This window comes from Stegodyphus dumicola, chromosome 6 (assembly GCF_044657685.1).
Source record: "Stegodyphus dumicola isolate Sdum_Otavi_A_Nest chromosome 6, ASM4465768v1".
Classification (NCBI taxonomy): Eukaryota; Metazoa; Arthropoda; class Arachnida; order Araneae; family Eresidae; genus Stegodyphus; species Stegodyphus dumicola.
In genome coordinates, this window is record NC_140773.1 from 1,660,592 (window position 1) to 1,684,054 (window position 23,463).

The 23,463-nt window shown below is 31.8% G+C and overlaps 2 long non-coding RNA genes across 4 annotated transcripts in view; one reads left to right on the forward strand and one right to left on the reverse strand.

The window, feature by feature from the left end:
* Positions 1–3,276, reverse strand: part of LOC146996643 (uncharacterized) — a 47,252-nt gene extending 43,976 nt beyond the window's left edge. For 2 of the 3 annotated variants that reach the window (XR_015041541.1, XR_015041542.1), the window contains exon 1: positions 3,247–3,276. This is a non-coding gene — a long non-coding RNA (uncharacterized LOC146996643). Of the gene's footprint in view, positions 1–2,791; positions 2,946–3,246 lie in introns of those variants that run through there. The other variant, XR_015041545.1, reaches the window with a different exon arrangement.
* The window catches only part of LOC146996644 (uncharacterized), a 31,677-nt gene that overhangs the window by 2,467 nt on the left and 5,747 nt on the right, over positions 1–23,463 (forward strand). Inside the window, exon 2 of the long non-coding RNA XR_015041547.1 lies at positions 7,864–7,977. This is a non-coding gene — a long non-coding RNA (uncharacterized LOC146996644). The remainder of the gene's footprint in view (positions 1–7,863; positions 7,978–23,463) is intronic.

The window sequence follows — 23,463 nt, forward strand, 5'->3', positions numbered from 1 at the left end:
AGGTTATTTTTAATGGCAGTGCATGATAAAAGTAGGGATTTGTGATTTTATTTATTTGTGAACCATAGTATAAATTTTCTGGATAGTGTGTCTGGCTGTCATGTAAATACGATAGTGATCACGTGGCGGCATGTTAAAGGCGGTATGAAATTTATATTTCTGCTATTCGAAAACGCATAATTCATGGTAAGTGCATTTTATTTTATCCTTGTTCTTATTTTGTAGAATGCTATGTTCATTGGTTCTTTAGTATGAATTTCTGTCGTTATTGTTGTTTTTTTAAATTGTTTGAAATTTATTTTAGTTTACTTTATTGTTTAGTGTCTAGACTGTGCAATTCGTAGATGTTTTTTAAAGTTGAAACAGAACGCTGTGTGCATGGTATTATTTGAAATTTATTGTTGTTACGTTATTTTATTAAAGCGAGGAGTGCGTAGATCGTAGATTCCTTCCTTGCCTAAATTGTGCAATTCGTAGAATTTTTTTTAAGTTTAAACAGGATGCTGTGTACATGGTATTCTTTGAAATTTATTGTTGTTATGTTAATTTATTAAAGCAAGGTCTGCGTAGTTTGTAGATTCGTTCGTTGCCTACATTGTGCAATTCGTAGATTTTTTTTAAGTTAAAACATGTCGCTGTGTACATGGATTCTTGTCAAATATTTTTGGTTAGAAACTTTACGTTTTTGCTATCTAAATTTTTTGTTTTTGTTTCGGATTTTTAGCTAAATTGTGTGTTCAAAACGTAGTTTTTGCATGTGCGAAAACCGCGTTTTTGGAGACATTTTAGGCTAAAAGTTCAAAATGTAGACAAAAAATTTAGATAGTAATATAGCAGCGTGAAGTTTCTCACCAAAAATATTTGGCGACTTGAGGGCGCATATCAGAGTAGTTCCTTACTTGCAAAACAATTTAAAGCATTTTATGTTGAAACAACTGCCTGTCTTTCATAGTATATTTGACAGTAGCAATAATCTTCAGGAGTACTGAAATTCTATTCGGTAGCATTGTTAATAAAACTAGAAAATTGTACATTTTATTACTTTTGAAGAGTCATTTGCACTTGGATTCATTACACAAGTAGTGGTTTGCTAATTTTGATGACTTTGGGGATCCATAAAACTATTCTGTCATTTTAGAGAATCAGTAATACTTTTTATTTCAATTTAATCATCTAATTGTGTGTCACACCTGAAATCTTCTCAAATGTTATTGTTGGAAAAGCTTTAACAATATATTATCTGGTTAAAGTTTTAGGACATAAATACTGTTTTTCTCGTTATTTTAGATGACCATAACCAATAATAAAAGCATTAATTAATTATTTTAAATGCATATTTTGGCGGCCTATGAAGTCAAAATATTTTATTGGTTGGAAACCTCATTCTGCTTGCTTAATGCTACGTTAACAGCCGTGTTACCAATTATCATTAACCCCCCTCCCGCCATATTTTCTTCTACGAACTAGCATCTGTCACCGAAAACTTCCTTAATTATATGAAAGTATTTCCATCTATTTTGGAAAAGTTCATAAAATATAACGTGAAAATACGAAAAAATAATTATAAATAAGTGAAGAATAATTTAAATCGGCAAATGCGAACAACGAGGGTGATAATTCAACAAAATGAATGTTAGAGGAATGGCTGCAACCTTCATACAAGCGAATAGGTTGAATCCGCCGGATTACCAGGTTTGAACTATTATCGCCAAAGTTCCCGATGTTTACATTTGCTTGGTTCTTTGCAGAAGTGTTTCGAAATTCTAATTAGATGTAAACAAATTTCATTTAATAATAATTGAATGCCCCGGAAAGCTTCAAACTTCTTTTTTATTTATTTATTTTTTTTTTAAATTAATCTTTGGATTATGGCAACTTGGCAATTTTTTGGCAAAAATTTGGCAACCAACCCTGCTACAGCATCCTGCTAGTTTTGTTTTCATGAAGTAAAGGCATTTTTTTTTTTTTTTTTTTTTTTTTTTTTTTTTACTCAACATTTTTTCCAACAATCTGCTAGCCGAATTACGCTTATACTAGAACTTTTATGGAACAAAAATGCTTGGAACTACTCTGATATGCGCCCTCAAGTCGCCAAATTTCTCGCCCTTCACGCTGCCATATTACTATCTAAATTTTTTGTCTACATTTTGAACTTTTAGCCTAAAATGTCTCCAAAAACGCGGTTTTCGCACATGCAAAAACTACGTTTTGAACACACAATTTAGCTAAAAATCTGAAACAAAAAATTTAGATAGCAAAAACGTAAAGTTTCTAACCAAAAATATTTGACAAGAATTGACGTACACAACGACATGTTTTAACTTAAAAAAAAATCTACGAATTGCACAATGTAGGCAACGAACGAATCTACAAACTATGCACACCTCGCTTTAATAAATTAACATAACAACAATAAATTTCAAAGAATACCATGTACACAGCATCCTGTTTAAACTTAAAAAAAATTCTACGAATTGCACAATTTAGGCAAGGAAGGAATCTACGATCTACGCACTCCTCGCTTTAATAAAATAACATAACAACAATAAATTTCCATGTACACATGTAATAAATAATACCATGTAATAAATAATACCATGTACACAGAGTTCCGTTTCAACTTTAAAGAACATCTACGAATTGTACAGTCTAGACACTAAACAACAAAATAAACTAAAATAAATTTCAAACAATTTAAAAAAACAACGATAACGACAGTAATTCATACTAAAGAACCAATGAACATAACATTCTACAAAATAAGAACAAGGATAAAATAAAATGCACTTACCATGAATTAATGCGTTTTCGAATAGCAGAAATATAAATTTCATACCGCCTTTAACATGCCGCCACGTAATCACTATCGTATTTACATGACAGCCAGACACACTATCCAGAAAATTTATACTATGGTTCACAAATAAATAAAATCACAAATCCCTACTTCTATCATGCAGTGCCATTAAAAATAATCTCCCAGACCGTCTTTCCACACTTTCCAAATACCCACTACCCCTCAACAGGATAGCCACAATCATATTTCCTTTTGCCGAACTTCAATTCAACAACTACCATTTTATCTTTCCCTCCCATCTTCTCAGACACAGAGGCGAACCAACGAGCTCCAGCGAAAGATTTTTCAACGTCAACAGGGTTGGCATAGAACACGAAATCGCGCCAAAAACCATCGCAGAACACATATCGCCACATTTGGTGAAATTAGGGCGTATATTAGAGTTGTACCAAATGCTTAATCATGACGAAGATTAGGTGCGAAATTGGGAGAAAGTGCAGAATCGCAAACTGCTTGCCGCGTTTTTAAGAATTGCACATACACGGTATCATCCATGTGCGCGTCAACCAACTTTCACTTAAAAAAGCATCCCAGAATTGCATAAAAATGGCATTGCGCACACTCTTGACTTTATCCATGTACACTACTAAAGTCCTAGCTAGTAACTTTTATCGCTGTTATGTCGTGGAGCAAAAACAATTTTATTTTGCACCTGACTGCCACTGGCTCCGACATAGCAATTTGAATACTCTACATCTAAAATTTGAAACATCATTCCAGAATTTTAAATGTTTATTTAATAGAAATCTATTCATATATTTGCAAGTTATACACTATAAATACAATAAACAAAATTTGAACTTATCTGTGCCAGCGTGAATAAGCCTGGCATAATATTCTGAACTCGACGCAACTTTAGCAGGAAAAATACCGCTAATTCAAACACAAGGTTTCATCCTTTCCAATGCAGCTAATTTTCTAAATATATTTTACTAATATCCGTAGCGGGACAGCGGATTCCATTTCATTCACCCAAAACTCAAATGTTATAACGTAATAGTATCGCAAAAGATGCAAAAAACATCGACTCAAAATCAAAATATTAAAATCTATAGAATATCATCCGCTGTTGCCATTCCAGCACTGCCAAGTTTTTCTTCCTGCAGCTGTTGCCAGACTTATTCTCGTTGTATGTGAGAGGTACAACAATCGCCTTACCAAAATGTCGCCAAACTACCTGTTACCATATTTCAAAGATTAGCCTTTTTTTTTTACTAGTACATAAAAGATCTAACATTGTGGTTCTCAACCTATTTTGCCCTATTCCACCCCTTTCGTCATTGCTAGAAGATCATTCTCATCATGCCCTTCCTTTTCAGTACTTGAAAAATGCATATGTATATTTATTTAGATTTCTTAACTTGCTTTATAAATTAAACAACAAAAAGTACAGAAAATGTTGATGTACAACCAGGATTTGAATAAAAATAGTTTTTTATATTCATAAACCACAGCTCCCAACTGTGGTTTTTCTTCTGGTCTCCTGGTATATTACCAAATCTCCCAGTTTTCAGTTTTTAGCCTTTATTAAGGAACATTTTCCCCAGAAATGAATAAATTTCATTGAATGAATTAAACTTAAATTGTGCTAATTCGATCTTTTCACCTTTAGTGATTTTCAGAATAATTTTTCTTATTAAATTTTATTATACTTGAATTGTATTTTTTATTAATTTTATTAAACATCATCTGATCTGAATTATCTTAATCTAATGGAGATATTTGTAGATGTTTACATCAGGGTTCAAGCTCTGTTTAATCAATTAATATTTACGTCTAATTTAATTTTATTTCGATCTACAGTACATTACCAAGTTTATCCGGATTTAAAGTACTTTGATCAGTAAAAGCTTTCATTCACTACTTGAAAATTTCTCAATTCATACTCTATTTCGATTTTATTTTTGCCATCAGTTCGTACTCTATTTTGATTTGGTGTTTAATGTGTGAGCTACAGTTGAACACTTTTTTATAAAATCTTCATTATTTTTCTGTAGATGACAAAAAAATATTTCAATTCAGAAAAACTGTAAATTTCAACATTACACTGATCGATACATTATGTAAGTATAATCAGACATCAAGCTGGTCTTTACCGTACGGTATCCCTTGGTTTCTGGAAAAATCAGAAAGTAGTATTGGTTGTTCGTGAAATCTAAAAACCCCAATGTTGGTAACCGTAATGTTGATAATGTTGGCAAAACTTGCCTTGGAGAATTTTTTTTTTTTTTTTTTTTTTTTTTTTTTTAATCGTTAAGAAGCCGTTTTTCTGCGAATATCACCAAATGTGTTGTGATAAATTGAGATTTTGGCTATTTTTTGTAATAGTATTACTTCAGTATGGACCGGGATTTTTTTATACTTACCATTCTTTTCAATTGATGTGTTCAGTTGCACGTGCATTAGTGTTGTATTTTGATGTGGGTACCATCATTTGAATATGTCTGAGGTAAGTAAGAGGATGAATGTTGATGGTTTGGGTTCTATTATGTGTATTTATCCACCATTAACAGCAGATAGCCGAAACAACCAAAAATTTAATTGAATTGCTTACATGGAAGATGGAGAAGATGGTGGTGGGAAGCTTGAAAGTATGCTCATGATAAAAAGGTATGTTAAAAAATTGACGTTTCATTTATTTATTCGTCTCCGTATGTTAATTTTTGTTAAAAGATTTGTTGTTTAATGTTAGGAAATATGCATTTTCGGTTATTTGTTCATCTCTGTGAGTTAACGCAGCGGCAAATTTTTTCTGGTTAACATGATAGTTTTAACTTTAAGTGAAAATAGGTCGATGTGTTCATGGACAAAGTTAAGGCAGTGTGAAATGCCTGGTTTGTGCAATTCTCTGATTTTTTTTTTTTTTTTTCCAAAGTTAAAATAGGTTGATGTGTACATGGACACCGAGTTTGTGTAAGTCTTTGACTTCTTGTTTTGATTTTGTGTAGTGGGGGGAAAGATCGGCACCATCTTGAAATTGATGTAGATCTGTGGTGATGGCGATAAGGAGCGCGCCTTGCGCCCTCCGATAAGTGTGGCAACCCTAGAGGAGAAGTTTCTTACGAGTAGCGAGCAGAGCGAAAGAGGCAGGCTGTCGGGCAGTGTGCGCGAAGTTCCTAAATAAGGCTTAATTTTTATTGTGCACTATGTCTTGTTAATATTTATATTAATGCAGTAAGAACATAATCTGTGATATGGAATTCGAGGATTGGTGGTAAAACATAACAGGAAATCACCATAGATCCTTCCTGACGAAGATCTTGGCGTCAAAAAAGAAATGATTCGCCAAGGGGTACTGTAGAGTAAATTTTAACCCAGAGCCATTTAAAAATTTAGCCATTTGAGCATGTTGCATATTTTTTTGTTAGTAGCATTTCAAGGGTGTTCCCCAAGACATGACTTTCCTAGTAACTTTCTGTATCTCCACTTGTAAGTTCAAGTGTTTTTCTAAAAATTGTTAATGGCTTTGTCGAGACTCTGCTGCTGTTGGTACAGGACTGGAATTTCATCTTCCAACTCACTTTCATTTTCACTGATTCCTTTGTTTTCCCTGATAACTTGGATGATCTCTGCATCACTCTTTTCACAGCCTGATATTTTTTTGGCAGGTCTCATCATGCATTTCTTCATCGCCACCCTTGTCTTCTGGCACATCTCGAGAGTTTCCAGGAATTTGCTTTGGATGAAAGCTGGCTTTTTTAAAGCAATTTGAAATCAATTGGGAGTTACTTCATCCCATGCATTTAAAATAACATGCATAGCATCTAAAAGAGAAATCGACTTAACAGCTTCTCTAGAAGAACAAACTGTGTCAGCCATATCAATTTCATGGTACTTTTCTGTTATCAGGACCAGATTGAGAGATGTATGTATGAATGTGTTCATGTATGTATATATGTATGTATTTGTCTATACACACATACACATGTATGTATATATATGTATGTGTGTATACACATATTGTGCATACATACATAAATCTGGATTGGATAACAGAAGAGTACCAATTTCATTAATAACATTTTAAACCACTTCCTTCCTGTAATGGGTCTTCAATGCTTATATAACATCCTGATCAGAATGAAAATTGTAATAGGAGGAAGGAAAACTAATTTTATATTCTTCAGTGAGAGATCATATGGATGGGCAGTGCAGTTATCTGACAAGTGTACCACTTTTTCTTACTGAAGTTCTTTTTCCCACTTCATAAGTAAATCTCTAAAAATCCTTCTTGTCATCCAAGCATTTTTATTGCTATAATAGGCACCCTTCGGACAACGAGATTTTCTACTTGCACCGATGACTAATGGAGTCTTAATTTTTCTGTCTGTATTACACGTTAATAACATAGTAACACATTGTTTCATATCTCGCTGATGACTCACTTTTTAATATTAAAATGTGCTAAGGTAGGGCTTAAAAAATATATTTCTATTTCAGGCAAAAAAAAATTTGCTGATTTGTTGGCACTGTTCCTATTTCCAAGTAAAATAACATCCAAAACATAAAAAATTTATAAACTCAATAAACTGCATTTTAAATCAAAATAAAACAAGGAAATAACATGAAAATAGAAATACATGATGTCTAATATGTACAGTAACAAAAAGGAAATATCGACTTACTTATTTAGAAATTTCTGTGTCTAGTAGCGCATAAAATTCCTTAACATCCCAAAGAATCTGTATACTGCCGTCGCCATATAAATTCACAAAAGTGAAAATAAAAAATATCCTCTGTACTGCCGGAGGCTTTCAGATATTAATTAAGGCTAATTGAGTGTATGAGATAGGATTCAGTTTCCCTCATCCCTTCCTTAGCAGGTAGACTTAGCTTTGCTATAATTAAAATGAAAAACCAGATATTGTTTAGCTTTTTAATTCATTTAATTCTTTAAAAAAGTACTTTTCTTTCTGTATATTTTCAGCATTAAACAGTGATTTTTGTTGCTCTGATTTTTTTTTTCTCTCTGAGGAATCCTTTTTTTTTTTTTTTTAAATTGATAGAATGGGTGATTTAACAGAAATTTTGGATTTTTGGCCTGGAATTGAGTTTAATGAAGATTGGACAAGTGAAGATGATCCTCATGACAACAACGATGAAGAAGTTCCTCCAAATAGGTATGTTTTAGCTGAGCCAGGAAGATTTCTAGTACATCTTATACATATATGTATTAGCGGGCTGCAGCCAAAGCAAAATTTCTAAGTTCTATGTTCAGCTGAAGAAAAGTGTATAAAAACATTTCAATGTGATAAAAATTACAGTCAAAAGTCGTTAATTCGCACACCCATAATCCAGAATGATCTATAATCCGGACCTCAAAGCTTCAAACTTTCTGCGCATGCGTCGGGTTGACGTAAGGCCTTTACGGCTGAGAATATGCTTGTGCGCGTGCGCAAAATACGTTTACGAGTGCACGTTTAATGTATAACGGACGGTATAAGCTAAGCTAAAATTATTTAATTATCTATTTCAGTTAATGTTGCAGATTGCGTTGTTCCTCAATCTTCGAATTGGATCCGGCTTATTAATTTTTGCAGACTGTTAGAGCAAATTTATAAAAGTAAGCTTGAACTTTCGATTATGTCAAATAGAATTTCTGATATATATTTATTAATATGTAAATGATCTACAAAGCGAAAGTATGTTTCGAAGTTCATTAAACAAAAAGTGGAATTGCTACAAAAACTGGATAAAGGCATATCCTTTGTTTATCTAAACTTTAATGTTTGTTTATCTAAACTTGCAAATTGTTATTACCAAATATTATCGCCCTGTATTATATTTAAAAAAATTAAATAATGAAGAATCTGCATGAGTACATGTATGTTTCTCGCACTGTGACAAAAACGGCAGAATCTAGAGCCATCAAAATTTGAATAATGTAGACCCGAACATGGGCATCTGGACGGCCGAATTTCGAATTTGTTTTAATCTATTTCATAGTTTGTAAAACTTTAACGAATTTTTGATTAACAAACTCAACGAGTTGAGAGAGAGCACTGTACGGAAAATAACAGTTTTATCTCCAGCGCGGAGATTCTAAAGATATGCTGTTTTCAAATGTATTTGGTTTACGGTTGAAGAACCTGATATTCACTAAATATAGATAACACATAAAACGTTAAAAAAAGGTTCCTTTTGGGCATAATATAAAATCTGAGTGCTTCTAGATTTTACTTTAGCTTTTTTTTTTTTCTTTTCATTACACTTAGAAAATTTAATGCTTCGAATTTTATAAATTGCTAAAATAAATATTCCACTTTAATGTCAATAAGTTAATGATGATATAATCAAATAAATGATTGTTTTGCAATGTTATTATAGTTTTGAAAATCACTGCCTGAAAATGGTCGTTAAATTAAAAAAAAAAAAAAAATACGGAATATTAAATTATACGCATTTTTTCTTGCATTTTATTTAAAATTATTAGATTGAATTAAACCTACTTCGCCGACAACGCATAAATCACAATAGAATAAATGCATTCTTTAAAATTCACTTTGTTTACCATAGCGACACTCTGGCGCTAGGTTTACTTAACAGTATTATATTTCGTTCATAACTCAGAATGCACAAAATTTATATCATTTAAAGAATTATCTAATCGTTGCCACATGTTCTATTCAAATACTATAATAAAGCTAGAACTATGTATTAAAGAAATTAAGCAAACAAAACAAAAAAAGAAACAATTTTTAACAGACTATTGAGTATTTCTCATTCAATTAATTCAGTTTTTACTTCGCGACAAGGCAAAAATACATAAAAACTCAAAATATCTGTATTAAAAATTACGAAGTAAATCTTAAACGCTTATTTCCTCGAAAAAATTCCAGAAAGGATTAAGCATGATTTAAATAATAAATGAAGGCGTTATCTTTTTTGTTGCGAAGCTAAGTTTCTCTAGATTGGCAACAAATCCGCTACTCAGCTGTTTCAAATGTAAACAAGAGTAATGGCCGCCATCAAATTAGGCTTAGCGGCACTTAAAGGCATAAAACCCTTAACCGGAAGATAAAAACAACATAATTCAATCATTTTTAAAGCCAAAAATGTACAATTTACAAACATATAAGAGTAAAGAAACTGAGATCACTCAGCTGGGTAACAGAGTAGATATATTTATAAATATATTTATATACGTTTGGCGCGGCCGATTGAAACCAAAATACGAGTTGCACGTCTACGTGTTATATTAGTCTTATATACAAAATTTCAACGTTCTGAGGCTACTCTTTTTGAGAATCTTATTTAATTTTACGTTATTTGTACGCAAAATTAAGTTCATAAATTTTGTGCTTAGAGCTTTTACCGTTTTACCAAAGTAAAGATGTTTGTACAAGAATTACGCGTTAAAAAAATGCGCGAAATGCAGGGAAAAGTGCTTTAATGAGATATATTAAATCTTATTTGGAAAAAACTGTGGCTTTACAACTATACAACGTACCACATTTAATAATTAAAAAGAGTTATGTGATATAAACGCCACAGGTTTCAGTGTTAACGTAAACCAGATCGTCCGAACTCTTTCTTGCCGACATGTTGGTGACGCGCGCCCCGCCCACTGGGTTAGTCTATCTCTTATAAGTCCATGTACGAAATATAGGTATGTAGATATTTTCCCCGCCCCTTGACCAATGCATGATTAGCAAGATTAAGCACGTACTTTCTAGGTACACAATTGGACCATGTGACCCAGTAGCTCCACCCATGTCACCGAAGTTCTACCCTCTTCCTTCTCCGCCCTGTTGAGGGCTAGTCAGCTGTAAAGGTCGCATGCGTCTGCCAAGATATGCGATATTAAGACTTTCGCCATGACGTTTGGTTATTCTTCGAAGCATCTCCAGACATCAGAAGTAACTGACACGAAGATACGTATAAGCGCAAGGCTCATTAATGCTTTTCACGAGATTTTTATTCTCAGATAACCTTTGCCATGTTATGTTAGGGAAGCCATGTCACTCCTTATTACGGCACTATACGCAGGTTGAGGCCTTTTAAGCCCAGGAGCCTGACACAACATAACCGCACCCCTGAGGCATCAACAGCAATATTACAAAATAATCTTAAAATAAGCATATCTTTGGAATTTCCCGTACACAGTCTCGCGCGCTTAATTTTCCATACGAATTAATCCCATTTATCCATACGAAAGATATTTATTTAATACGTAAATAAAGTTTTAAAATAAATCCTTCCGTTAATTATCACTAGATTGATATATTTATATTAATGCCATTTATTCAATTATTTTCTAAATAAATTAATTACATTCGTAATTCGAATAAAAGAATTATATTTTTATAATAAGAAATTTACAAAATAAGCTCCTCTTCCTACTTATGGCTCGCATTACAGATCATTCGAATTTAGCGATAATTAATTTTTAATTACAATAATTTTTTTTTTAATTATACACCTTACTATTTGAATATGTGGGAATCACTAATCTAACCATGAAAAGTAGCCATTAATTTCTAAATAAATATATTGTACTTCTAATAAGAACGCATTTTTTTAATTTATGGAAGTCATCATCGTCTAAAAATAAATTGAATAAAGGAATTAGAATTTCTTAATTATCATCTTAAATAAATTAATACCACATTAAAACAAAATAAAGAGATTTTATAATCATAGCGAAAATATATTTTTCCTACTTATCGCTATCATTACAAATGTCTCGTCTTAAGTGATAATTACTTCTTAATTAGAATGAAATTATTTTTAATTACCTACTTAATATAAAAATGTATGTCATTTATCTAGCCACAAGGCGAAATTAATTGTAATTCAAATACGAATATATATATTTTTTTAATTTTTGGAAGTCATTTGTTAAATCGAAACAAACGCAGTTTTTCTAATTATTTTCATTTAGTAATAGGATTCCAGAATAAGCAAATACACTCGCGGGTTAATTCCTTAAGCAGGAAAAAACCATGTTAGCCGTGAAATGACTCCGGGACGAATTACCTGTGTGCTGCAGGTTTACTGCTAGGCAGAGGATAAACAACATGTATCATAAAAACAATTTTTAGCTCGTATAATCGATTTTATATTAAGATTCAATTATTAACAAATTCCACAAAATGCCTATCAGACTTTAAATGCGAATAAGATAGCATAAAATAATAAATAAAAGTTATTCTGCTATTTCTTGATGTCAAGTACATTTCGCAGATTTCTGTAAATACACATTATCGAGGATTCTTTGTCCGGTATATCAGTAAAAATCTAAATCAAGTAATTAAAAATATTGAATTATTAATGCCGTATTTGTAGTATATTAGCGGAATATAATTGATCAAGTTAGTGGTATATACTACGGCACTCCTGTAATACAGTAAATTCCTGCATTGATTTTTATCATTAACTCAGGCAGTAGCGTTTTTAATAATTTATGTATGTTATTATGAAATGCGTACCCATATATATACTTCACCTGCACGAAAAAATGGTTTATTTTTGCTGACAAATTTTCTCACTTGATAAATGGAGTGTAATAGAAATTCTGCGAATACTTCTCAAAAAACTAAACAATTACACGCGCCGACAGAAATATTTGACGAAATTTCGTTCTGCTCAAAACACTTTTTCATTATTTTCGCTCATAACTCTAAGGACATAAATGGGGTTCTCAGATTTTTTTTATGACATGAAATACTGAATATTAACCAGAATTAATATAAACCACAAAGAAACATATAATATTTCTCAATAACTCTTTATCGAAGTGCTGTCTTTTAAGAACTGGCAAAAATAGTATTTATAAACTTAACTACCTAAAAACTAGATATGCAGAACTTAACATTTATATATATTAAACCTTTTAATAAATATTCTTTAATTAGCTATTATTTTGTAGCAGCATCAAGATGTAGCATTATGGAGTGTGATCTAACATTTGTAGCAATAATAAATATTAACCCAGATACACTCCAACAAACTTCTGAATAGATGTATTCTGCATCCATATATATCAAGGCAAAAAAATTTTCTCCTTAGCTCTACTTTACATACTTTTTAGCGAGTAAGCTCGCAAAATAAAGAAAAAATGTTGTTTGATCGAGAAGGTTGTTGCAAGCTTGGTATGTAAGTGTTTCAGCAAAATATATGCAGAACCGTACCAGGAATACTTGCCGATTTTCGTCATTGCACAGGTTTCGAGGAGGCAATAAATAACATTGAGATAATATGCTAAAAATTTGACTGGCACTTTTATAGTATATGTCATATCTCAGCGTTTATATTAGTAATATTATCAGTAAAATCTAAACTACTTATGAAACTAAATCAGCCACTGGCAACACTAATTTATTGGAAGCCACGTGGTATGTATGACATATTTCAGAACACGTGGTTATGTCATGCATGTATTTAACACTCAAGTACACTCTATCTCTTTTTAACAGCTCAGAAGTTGGGTTGTTTTCATCAGTACAGATTCGTGTTCTGACAAAATAAAATATTTTCCTACTAAACTGAAATATTTTTGAAAACCTCGGGAACAAATATTGCAATGAAATCAATGCAAATGCATATAAAATTGATTAAAGTATTTTAGGATTAAATAAGGACGCCGATTCCCACGTGGCATGCGTTTAGAACAAAATAAATGCGCAGAGAATTTTCCACAGTCTCGAATTATTGTTTTTATTATTTTTATTGTATTTGTAACTTTAAAACATTCCAAACTTTCAAACCCTAACCGGGAATTTTAGATTAAATTTAACTTTTAAAATCAAAAAAAAAAAAAAAAAAAAAGAAGGAAGCGGAATATTCTAGAAATTTTTCAAAGATTATACGTATATTATTTTCGTATTAAGAAACAAATTTACTTATAATTTTATAATTTGTTTTCCTATACATGTTATCAAAATTATATAAATCTTTAAAATTTTGCTACGTAAGGAAAGTTAAAAAGTATCTACAGAAATGATTAAAAATTTAATTTCAGTAAAATTAAGTTCTTTAGGAGTAGTAAAATTTGGATTCTACGTAAATGTTAAAAATATCAGTACAGATTGATAACGTACTATTAATAAGTACTATTAATAACGTACAGTGATAACGTACTATTAAGAAGGAAAACAGTAAGCAAATTAGAATATGCCTGGTTTGATTTAAAAGCAATTTCATTTTATTATACATTGCTCGAAATGGAATATCCAATTACGCAAGTGCTATTAATTTACATTCAGTTTTTTTCCAAAGTTTCTGCAGAATAAAACAGAAGCTGAAAAGCTATTTTCTGAAATAATATATTTTAGTTTTAAAAATTAGAAAAAGATGATTATTTAAACAAGTACCGATTTATCTTGCTTATTGAAAATTAGCATGTAATATATTTCAGGAGTTAATATTAGAATGGTGTTTGTGTAATTATGGGAAAGCTCACGAGGGCTATCTGAGGAGAGGGATGACTTCAGTGGAGAACTTTCTAAGGGAAACTGCCTCGTATACACGTTACACGTAGGGAAAACCACGGAAACCCCATGCAGCCAGCCCGTTCGCGGGATTCTAACTTGAGACCGAACTACCTGTATTCAGCGATTTTACCACTCGGCTGCTGGTGGGCCTAATATTAGAATGAATTTTGTTATTCGTGTTTTACTCTGTTATCAAAATTAAGATATTTTATTACAAAGAGTTTTTCAAATGCAAAGGAAAATTTTGTGCTGTATACAGTTTTTTAAAGATTGGGGGGGGGGAAGTCACATGATAATTAGTTGTCTTTAGTATCGTGTATTTATCATTCTATGTTTTATTATGCTACATAATTTAGCATGTTATGAGAAATTTTCAGATGTTTTCAGGTTCACAGTGAGCGAAAATCTCTCCTTTTTCAAATCGTCGTCGCATGTCAGTTTTTCTATTGCCTAAACTATTTTGTTTCAGCTCCAGACTGTGTCGTAACAGGTTGGACATGAAAAATGCCGACATATTTTAAATTGTGCAGTTAAAATTTTACTACATATTTGCAAATATCTTTATGTAAAATTGTTCATCACTTCATTGTCAAGTGAGCCCTATACTGATTCAGTTGAACTGACTTTTTTTTTCTTTTTTTTTACTTTTCCATCGAAAATTTGGCAAGCTATTCATTAGCTTTATTAGCATCTTGTTCATCTAGTTCTTGCCTTATTATCAAACCTCTTTTATAATTGTGTGGCCACTACATTACCGAGGGATCTACACTTCAGCGTTATTTCCTAGCTACGTGAAGAATGAATAGCAATCAGTAAAAGATCAAGGTTGAGAATTTCAGATGGGAAACACACCTGCGTCTTTGAATAATGATTCGTATATTCTGTGAGAGATTTTGCATCATGTTTGATTCTGGGAGATAAACTGACAGTGGTGTTTCACAATGAGAAACACAATGAAGCAATTCATCTCTTCTTCTAAGGCAAAAAGCTTTGAAATCACTTGACTAGTTTTAATCCATTTACGATTTCGAGGTTTGAGGCTGAAATTGTAAAAGCTATTTTTGTTTCTCTGACACAAAAATTTACATTTGATTGAACAACAATACTTTCACAGTAAACTTCCGTGTGGGAAGGTCACTTCAGAATAAACAGGTATGGAAATAAAGACGGGCAGTGGAATGAGCTAATAAGAATGTAAAAAGAACTTGCTTGTATCTGTACGCGTCAGTGCGTGGGAATATATATTTATTTATGTAAACGTATACCTACATATCTATACAGTATTATGTTACGCATTTATATAATATATATAAAGCATGTAAGTGTATAAATAAAGGGAATAGCTTGCATGCACATAAATGGGAAATAAATATATACATACAGATAGATACGCACATTGTCACACATATGCATTTATACATAGTATGTGTGTGACTGTGTGCTTATGCTTGTACATAAGCACACACACGCACACATACATATATATATGTGTGTGTGTGTGTGTGTGTGTGATTATGGCAAAGCCTCGAGGCTATCTGCCTAAGAGGAGGGATGCCTTCGTGGAGGACATTCTAAGGGAAACTGGCTCGTATACAAGTTACACATGGGGAAAACCACGAAAACGCCCATGCAGACATCCCGTTCGCGGATTCGAATTTCGAATCGAACTACCAGCGGATTATTCGTGTAAATTCAGAGTTGTTAGAGAATTTGAGACACATTCGGTATTGGCATTTGAAACAGATATTAAATTTCAATAGTTTATATTTCAATAATTATTAGTTCGTTTGTTAAATAAACAGTCCTATTATAACTGGTTAAGTGAAACTGTGTTCAGGTGTTAAATTGAAATTTTATATCAAGATCAGGCTGCAATTTCTTAAAAGATCAGATTGCGATTTCCTAACAAAACGGTAATTTCCTAAGATCTTCATGTGTAGAATGCAAAATCGTTAGACAAAAAATCTTGTGATTTTTATAATTCTTTCTTTAAAAAAAATTTCACCATTTTGAAATTTTGAATGTAAAATGCAATATGAATTCAGATTCTATTATTTTTTATTTGCATTTATTTATTTATTTACTTTCATTTTTCTATTTTTATTCAAAATTGTATTTATTGATGATTGTTTTATTGACTGATTATTATATTTATATTTTTTAATAATTGCAAGATAGCTTTCTGTTGAATAGACATTTAAACTGTCGTTCGTGTTTTTGGCTTTCGATGACGTATTCCGAAATCTACCAAAAATGTAATTTCCTCAAGTGTTAGTCTGAATATAATGCACAGCTCTTTCATAGAATGTAAGGAATTTCCTTCGTTTTATTGTTGTTGCACTTTTTCTTACAAAAACTTGATTATTTCTTAATTTATCCAAAGGAACCAGACAAATGTTGAGTTCACACAAAGGATAGTATAGATTACAGGAAGGTCCCTACTATATTAAAGAACCTTGGTCCCTGGCAAATTTATTGAAAGGCAAACCACAAATGCATTGAAAATCCCCCCTCCCCAAGGTGGCGAAACCTGCCCTTGCAGGTGAAAACTATTGAAAAACGTCCCTGCACATGCGTAAATTCTACGAATCATGGTTCTCTAGCACCACCGGTCAAATGTGTTACTGATCAGTTCATGTTTTACCCTCATGCGTACTAGGACTAGGAGTCGTGGTTTGCCATTCTTATTTCGTCATTGTGTATGGATTTTTAATACCTGGGATCATTTTACTGGAAGGTAAAAACTCATTTTTAAGTACTTGACTGGTTATTTTTAAGGATCAGCAAACGCTATTGCATCATAAAATGTTATTTGTACATTTTTCGCTAGCTAAGTTCCACTGCTAAATAAAATAACTTACCTAGTTAATTTATTTAGCAGTGGAACTTAGCTAGGAATGGTAACTAGAGATATAAAATTTTGAACAACGTAATCCTTCACTCCAGTATGGGCATCTGAAAGTCCAAAATTTGGAATTTGTTTTATTATCGAATTTTTGATTACGAAACTCAAGGATTTCAAAGCGAGCAATGGCAACACTTTACGAAAAAAATGCATTTCTATTTATAGCTAGCGAGACTGTGTATCGGAATTTCTAAAGATATGCTCTTTTTAAATTATTTTGTGGTATTGCTGTTGAATTAAATTTTATGGTTTAAGTGCGAAGAACGTGATATTTATAATAAAGTAACACAGAAAACGTTAAAAAAGCCCCTTTGTGCGTAATAAAAACCTGAAGACTTTAAGATTTTTTTTTGTTTACTTATTTATTATTTTTTACTTTTCATTAAAAATATTTTACAACCAAGTTATATTATTAGTGTAGGTTATACAATATGAGTAGCTTGAAAGATACGTAAATAGTAACGCGCCGTCTTTCGTTTCATGACAAAATTGTCAAATCGCACAAAAGCATTATTAGGAAATTTGCAACGCGTGTTTTGTTACCAGTCATTAAGGAACATCGAAAACATAGAAGATTATTTAGGAATATATTTTTTAAACATTTAAAAAAATCTAAAAGATTTTAGATTTTATACTACGTCAAAATGGACTTTTTTCATTTACAGACACAAACGTTTCGAGGCATTTGGGCTAATGTCCCTTTAGACTAAAAATATTTAAAAACATCATATCTTCACAATTTCCGATAGAGAGTCTCGCTCTCTAGATAACGTTTCCTCCCGTTTTATTAATGCTCGCTTTGAAATCGTTGAGTTTGTTAATCAAAAATTCCTTAAAATTTCACAAAATATGAAATATATAATAAAACAAATTTGAAATTCAAAAATTAGGATTATAAATTAAAAAAAATTGAAACTTTCCTATTTAAATTCAGTGAAACTCGTGATGCTGACCACTTGTATAATATTTTTTTGCCTAACAAGAGATACAACGAGCGTCAAATATAATAAATTGCTGTCGTCCAAGTTTTTATATTTCTACTGCGATTATATAAGTTGTCTGAATATTATCGCACACATTTCTACACTGTGGGTCCAAACTAAATGTACTGACGTAAAAATAGTAACTTAAAAAAATAAAAATCTGAAAGCTTTCAGATTTTCTGTTACATCCAAGTGGGCGTCTTTTTAATGTTTTGGTATTACTTTATTGGTTAAATATCATGTTCTTCGCACTTTAAACACATAAAATTCAAGTCAAGAGCAAAATCACAAAATAGTTAAATATAGCAAAACAGCATACATTTAGGATTTCCGATACACATTTTCTAGCGCTGGAGATAATTTTTTTTTTTTTTTTTTTTCCGTCAGTGTCACTACTGCAAGCTTTGAAATCGTTGAGTTTATTAGTAAAAAATTCTATAAAGTTTTACAAAATTTTTAATACATAATAAAACAAATTCGAAATTTAAAATTTGGGCTTTCAGGTGCACATGTTCGGAAGAAGATTTACATTTTTAAGAATTTGATGTCTCTAGGTACCGTCGTTATTTCACAATGCGAGAAACATGTACGTATATTCATGCAGATTCTTCATTGTTTAATTTGCTTTAAATATACTACAAGATGATAATATTTGGTGGCAACAATTTAAGAAAGCGAGTACCGTTTATAGTGAACAGGCACACACACACACACAAAAAAAAAAAAAAAAAAGTTTCGACACAAATATCGCTTCTGGGCAAACGCTCCTTTGCGTAATTATGCAGCTTATGCCCAGGAATATAACTTTAAACAACTCGAAAGAAATATTTGAGGTGTTTACGGTTTCAATTAACAGGTTTTGCCTCTTTGTGAATTAAAATATTCTGCTATTTGATTGAAATGCTTGTCGCAGTCCACTTTAAAATGACACCTATTAACATTTTCTGATTATTTAATTAAATACTTCTAATGATCGCAATTAATTTTCATACCTGGACGCGTTCTCTTGACAATAAGAGCATCAGACAAATTTCTATTCCGAATCATTGCGGTTATAATTTTTTTCCATTTTAAAATATGCCATTCACCATAAAAAATTCAGACCTCTCGATGAGCACGTACGTGACGAAAAGAAGCCTACTATAAAAAATCGACGTAAAGTTAATAGCAAATGAAACTTAATTAAAATCTCGCAGGACTTTGAAAATAAAATGTTATTTACTAAGGATTTAAGCGTAAATTTCAAATGCCAAAAAATAAACGTAAAGCTATGCCCAAAATCATTAAGATTTTTTCCTTTAGTCAATAGGTTCATCAGCCTCCACATGATGATGGGTTTAGGTGACATGGCTTTATGGTATATTTTTTTAATTATATGGTTTTGAAATTTTGAATAGGTCATTTTAAATATAAGATTTTGTGTTGCATATCCTTAACTTCTTAAGTACTAATTTTTAAATTACTAAAAGTGTCACAATTCCTTAAGTCAAAATTTTTTTCGGTGTTTATGGTTTTTATTTAAAAAATTCAGTTTTTCAAGCACTTTATCTTAAACTGTTCGAAGGAACGTATTGCAAGCTTAGTGTGTCAAACAACGTGTGTTTATTTTTTATCTTTAAACCATACCCCCACCAAAAACACATTATGTATCGGATTTTACTTGATGATTTGGAATGATCTTGAAGTCACTTCGTTTAAATTTACATTTAGCGGGCGTATTTAAATAATTGATTCGTATTCAAAAGCTAAGTAATGTAACTTTGTGTATATAGTCGAACCCTGATATAGCGAACTTTAAGAGATCGCAAATCTGGCTCGCTTTATCCTATCTGATCAGAAAAAAATAGATCCTAGCTAAAAATTGTTTGAAAATGGATTGATGAGTTACACAGAAAGAGTGATTTGCATTGCCACATCTCCCAAGAAACGTTAACAGTAATAGTAATTTAAAACCAAAATGCATTAATTAATTACAGGTGTTATTATGAGCGATTACTCAAACTTATTTTTGTTGTTTCTCATTTATCCCTTACGTTAATAATTTTTACAAAAGCTTACTTAGCATAAAAGTCATGATTTAGCCCGTCCGTCCAATTACATATTTTGATCAAACTACGCAATTAAAATTACGAATAATCTTTCGCCTTCAATAGAAGGCAGTCTGAGAGCTTAATCAGTGAACTTAAATGGAATCAAAGAATCCATTCAAAACCTATTTCTCCATCAGCACTTCCTCCGCTCAGTGCATAGCACAATACATTCTCTCAATGTATGTTTATTGTGTGCACTGGTTTTCCAAGAACCGAGTACTGCACCTGCCTCGTGTAGCATTCTGTTTGGAACACAAAGAAACGTGAAGGGCAATCGAAAATAAAAGAAAGGTGACCTGAAGGTGTCTTTCGTTGTTCTAATCAAAGAATCTCTAAGGAGATTCTTTGGTTCTAATACACTACGCAGGCTGAATTTATAGGTTACTAATTTTCCAGTTGAATGCTGCAGAAATTCTAGAAAAATGTTTGAAAATCCAAGAACTTTTCAGTCGAAGATATTTAAAGTTCGTTATATCCGATTTTTAATAATTAGGTGATATAAAATAGGTCATATAAAGGTCTTGTCATATAAAGTAATATTAAGTCTATACGAAATTGCAAAAGATCTGAATATAAACGTGCGAGCAATAAATTCACGGGGAACAGCTTGATATCTCTTAATACGCAGTTTACAGCAAGGGAGCTGTGATTCGATCGGTATTCTGCATTCGTTGTGTCCACGGATAAGGTACTTAAATTGTACGTATTTATTTTAAAGTTATTTGCTTGTATCCATATTAGGAAGGGAAAAAAAAAAGGTAATTTATTGATTTTGAAGCTTTTATTTTGGATTTCGCACAGAATGACACCCGTCGTGAATATTTCAAGCTTCTTAACATGCAAATAAGTATGTATTCATTGACCCTTAATTATATGTAATAAATAAGTAAAAAATAAAGTGATATGGTGTAAATAATAACAAATATAATTATGTTATATAATAGTTATACAGTAAAAAGCGAAGTATTTGCGCAAAATTTATTCAAGATATAGATCCTAAAATAAACCAGTTTAAAACATAAACGGAAACTGCTGGCGGAATAAACGCGTTTATAGTCACGTTTTAATACTAGTAATGATTTGTATGCTTAAGTAAAAAAAAAAATTAGAATAAAATTCATGCAATTGCCTTCTACCATAAAACAGACATCAGCTTCAAAACTTTATTTTCATTTATTAAATTTTAATCGTTATTAAAAGCAGGTTCACGTACTTATAAATCCTCATTTAATTTCCCGGAACCACTCTCTCTTTTAAAATTCCTATCGAACACATTTATCCCCTTAAATCGATAGTTGTATTTTATCGCTATCAGTTAACCAACTATGGGCAATAAAATTAATGCCAAGTATTTAATTTACCTTTCTCGTGGTTTGACAAATAACTGTTTTTTAGAATGTTACCGTTCTAGATTACAAAAATATTTAAATTATGTCTCAAAATTGTTACTGATCAACAATTTTAAGGATTTTAAAGAAATGAATGCACTTTTTAGGTTTAAACTTCATATATGTGGTCCGATAATTTAATGACGATAAGTAAAATTAATAATACTCGCTAAATTTCATTTTAATTCCTCTTTTAGTTATTTAATAGAATCTAATCTAAATATTTGACAGGCGTTTCATCCTTTTCGCATGTTTATTTCATTTATCATTACATACAATTGCAGGACTCATCTGTTTAACAATTCATTATTTAATCGCTTATTTGTATGTGAGTATTTGTACAAAAAATTGATAAATATAGCAAAAATATTGATGTGTTTTTTAAAAACTTAACATTAGGACAGCAAGAATAAAATGTTGCGGAATCAATACGTCAGCTTATTTCCACTTTATTGCACCATCCTCAATAACAGAGCAATTAATTTCAGTTCTTCGCAACGGGACAGAATTAGCGGCAATTGATTATTTACATTTATCAAGCGATTGGATTATTTAGAATCCTTTATTTCTTCTGAAATAAATGCAGGAAGGCATCCGGCCCTGCAGAGAATGGCACATTTCGAAGCACCCTGCTCTTAACTATTCACTCTCTAATTAAGACACAATAATTCATTTGCGCTTCCACAGCTGAGGATAGTGGTTCGGTAAAATCATCGAAACTAGTCCTGTAAAAATTTTGAAAATATAACGCTGATTTTTGTTGTTTGACTTCTGAATTAGTATTCACTCTCTGTCAGCAAACATTGTGATTTTAATCATATTCTTTATCTGTTAGTTCGTGCACTTCCATTGGAGTCAGTCTGGTCAGTCCAGGTATCGCCGAGATATCGCGGGTAGCTCGACGTATCCGGCTCAGTAACAATTTTGCCATAGGCCGATGACGTAGAGTAGTCTGGACAAGTGGTGGAAAGGTCAAAGGCGAGAAGAGGGACGTGACCATGCATCATCACAAAGGCTCTAAGCAAAGAATGAATCTGTAAATCTCTCTTACAAATTCTGTGCTCTAATCAGTTTAACGTCATCTGCGTAATGCTAATTTACGTTGGCGTCAAAAAAGTTGCGTCAACTACGTCGCGAGCGTACTCGTGTGGATGGGCCTTAAAGAGCCAAGCCAGATAGAAAGCGAACGATGGAAGGCAAGACGGTGAATCTAATAGCTGATGTAATCTGCTGTGAGGGTAGAATTTGAAGTAAAAATTCAAACTTCAAAATTCATTTGTGGATCTTTCATGAGTTTTGCCAATTTCATGTTTAGGTAGTTTGAAAAATGATACTTTCTAAATATTACCATCAAAATGATAGCATTAAATGAATAAATGTATTCTCTATTAGTAAAAGATGAAGAATTGACGACGATATGAATTCTCATGGAAGCACAGATATTGATTCTGGAATTTTTTTTTCTTTTAGATAAAACACATTTTGTCAGAAAATAACGAAATTTTGATTAGCAAACTCGGTGATTAAAAAACTATGTTTTGCGATCCGGCACAGCGAATGTTGTTTATATTTCAAACTTTTTGGTAACTTCTGCCATTTCAAAGGAATGTATTGCCACTACCCGAAACAAAATATTTTTACCTCCTACTCGAAAGTGTATTGTTACCGGCAAAACGTTATTATTTGATTGAAATTTCTTCTGTCTTTTACGGATTAAAAAAATACCTAAGCTATTTAAAAGTAATAAAAACAGTTCCTCATCTCTATTGTCTCTTTTTCTCTCCTGAACTCACGAAAATCTTTAT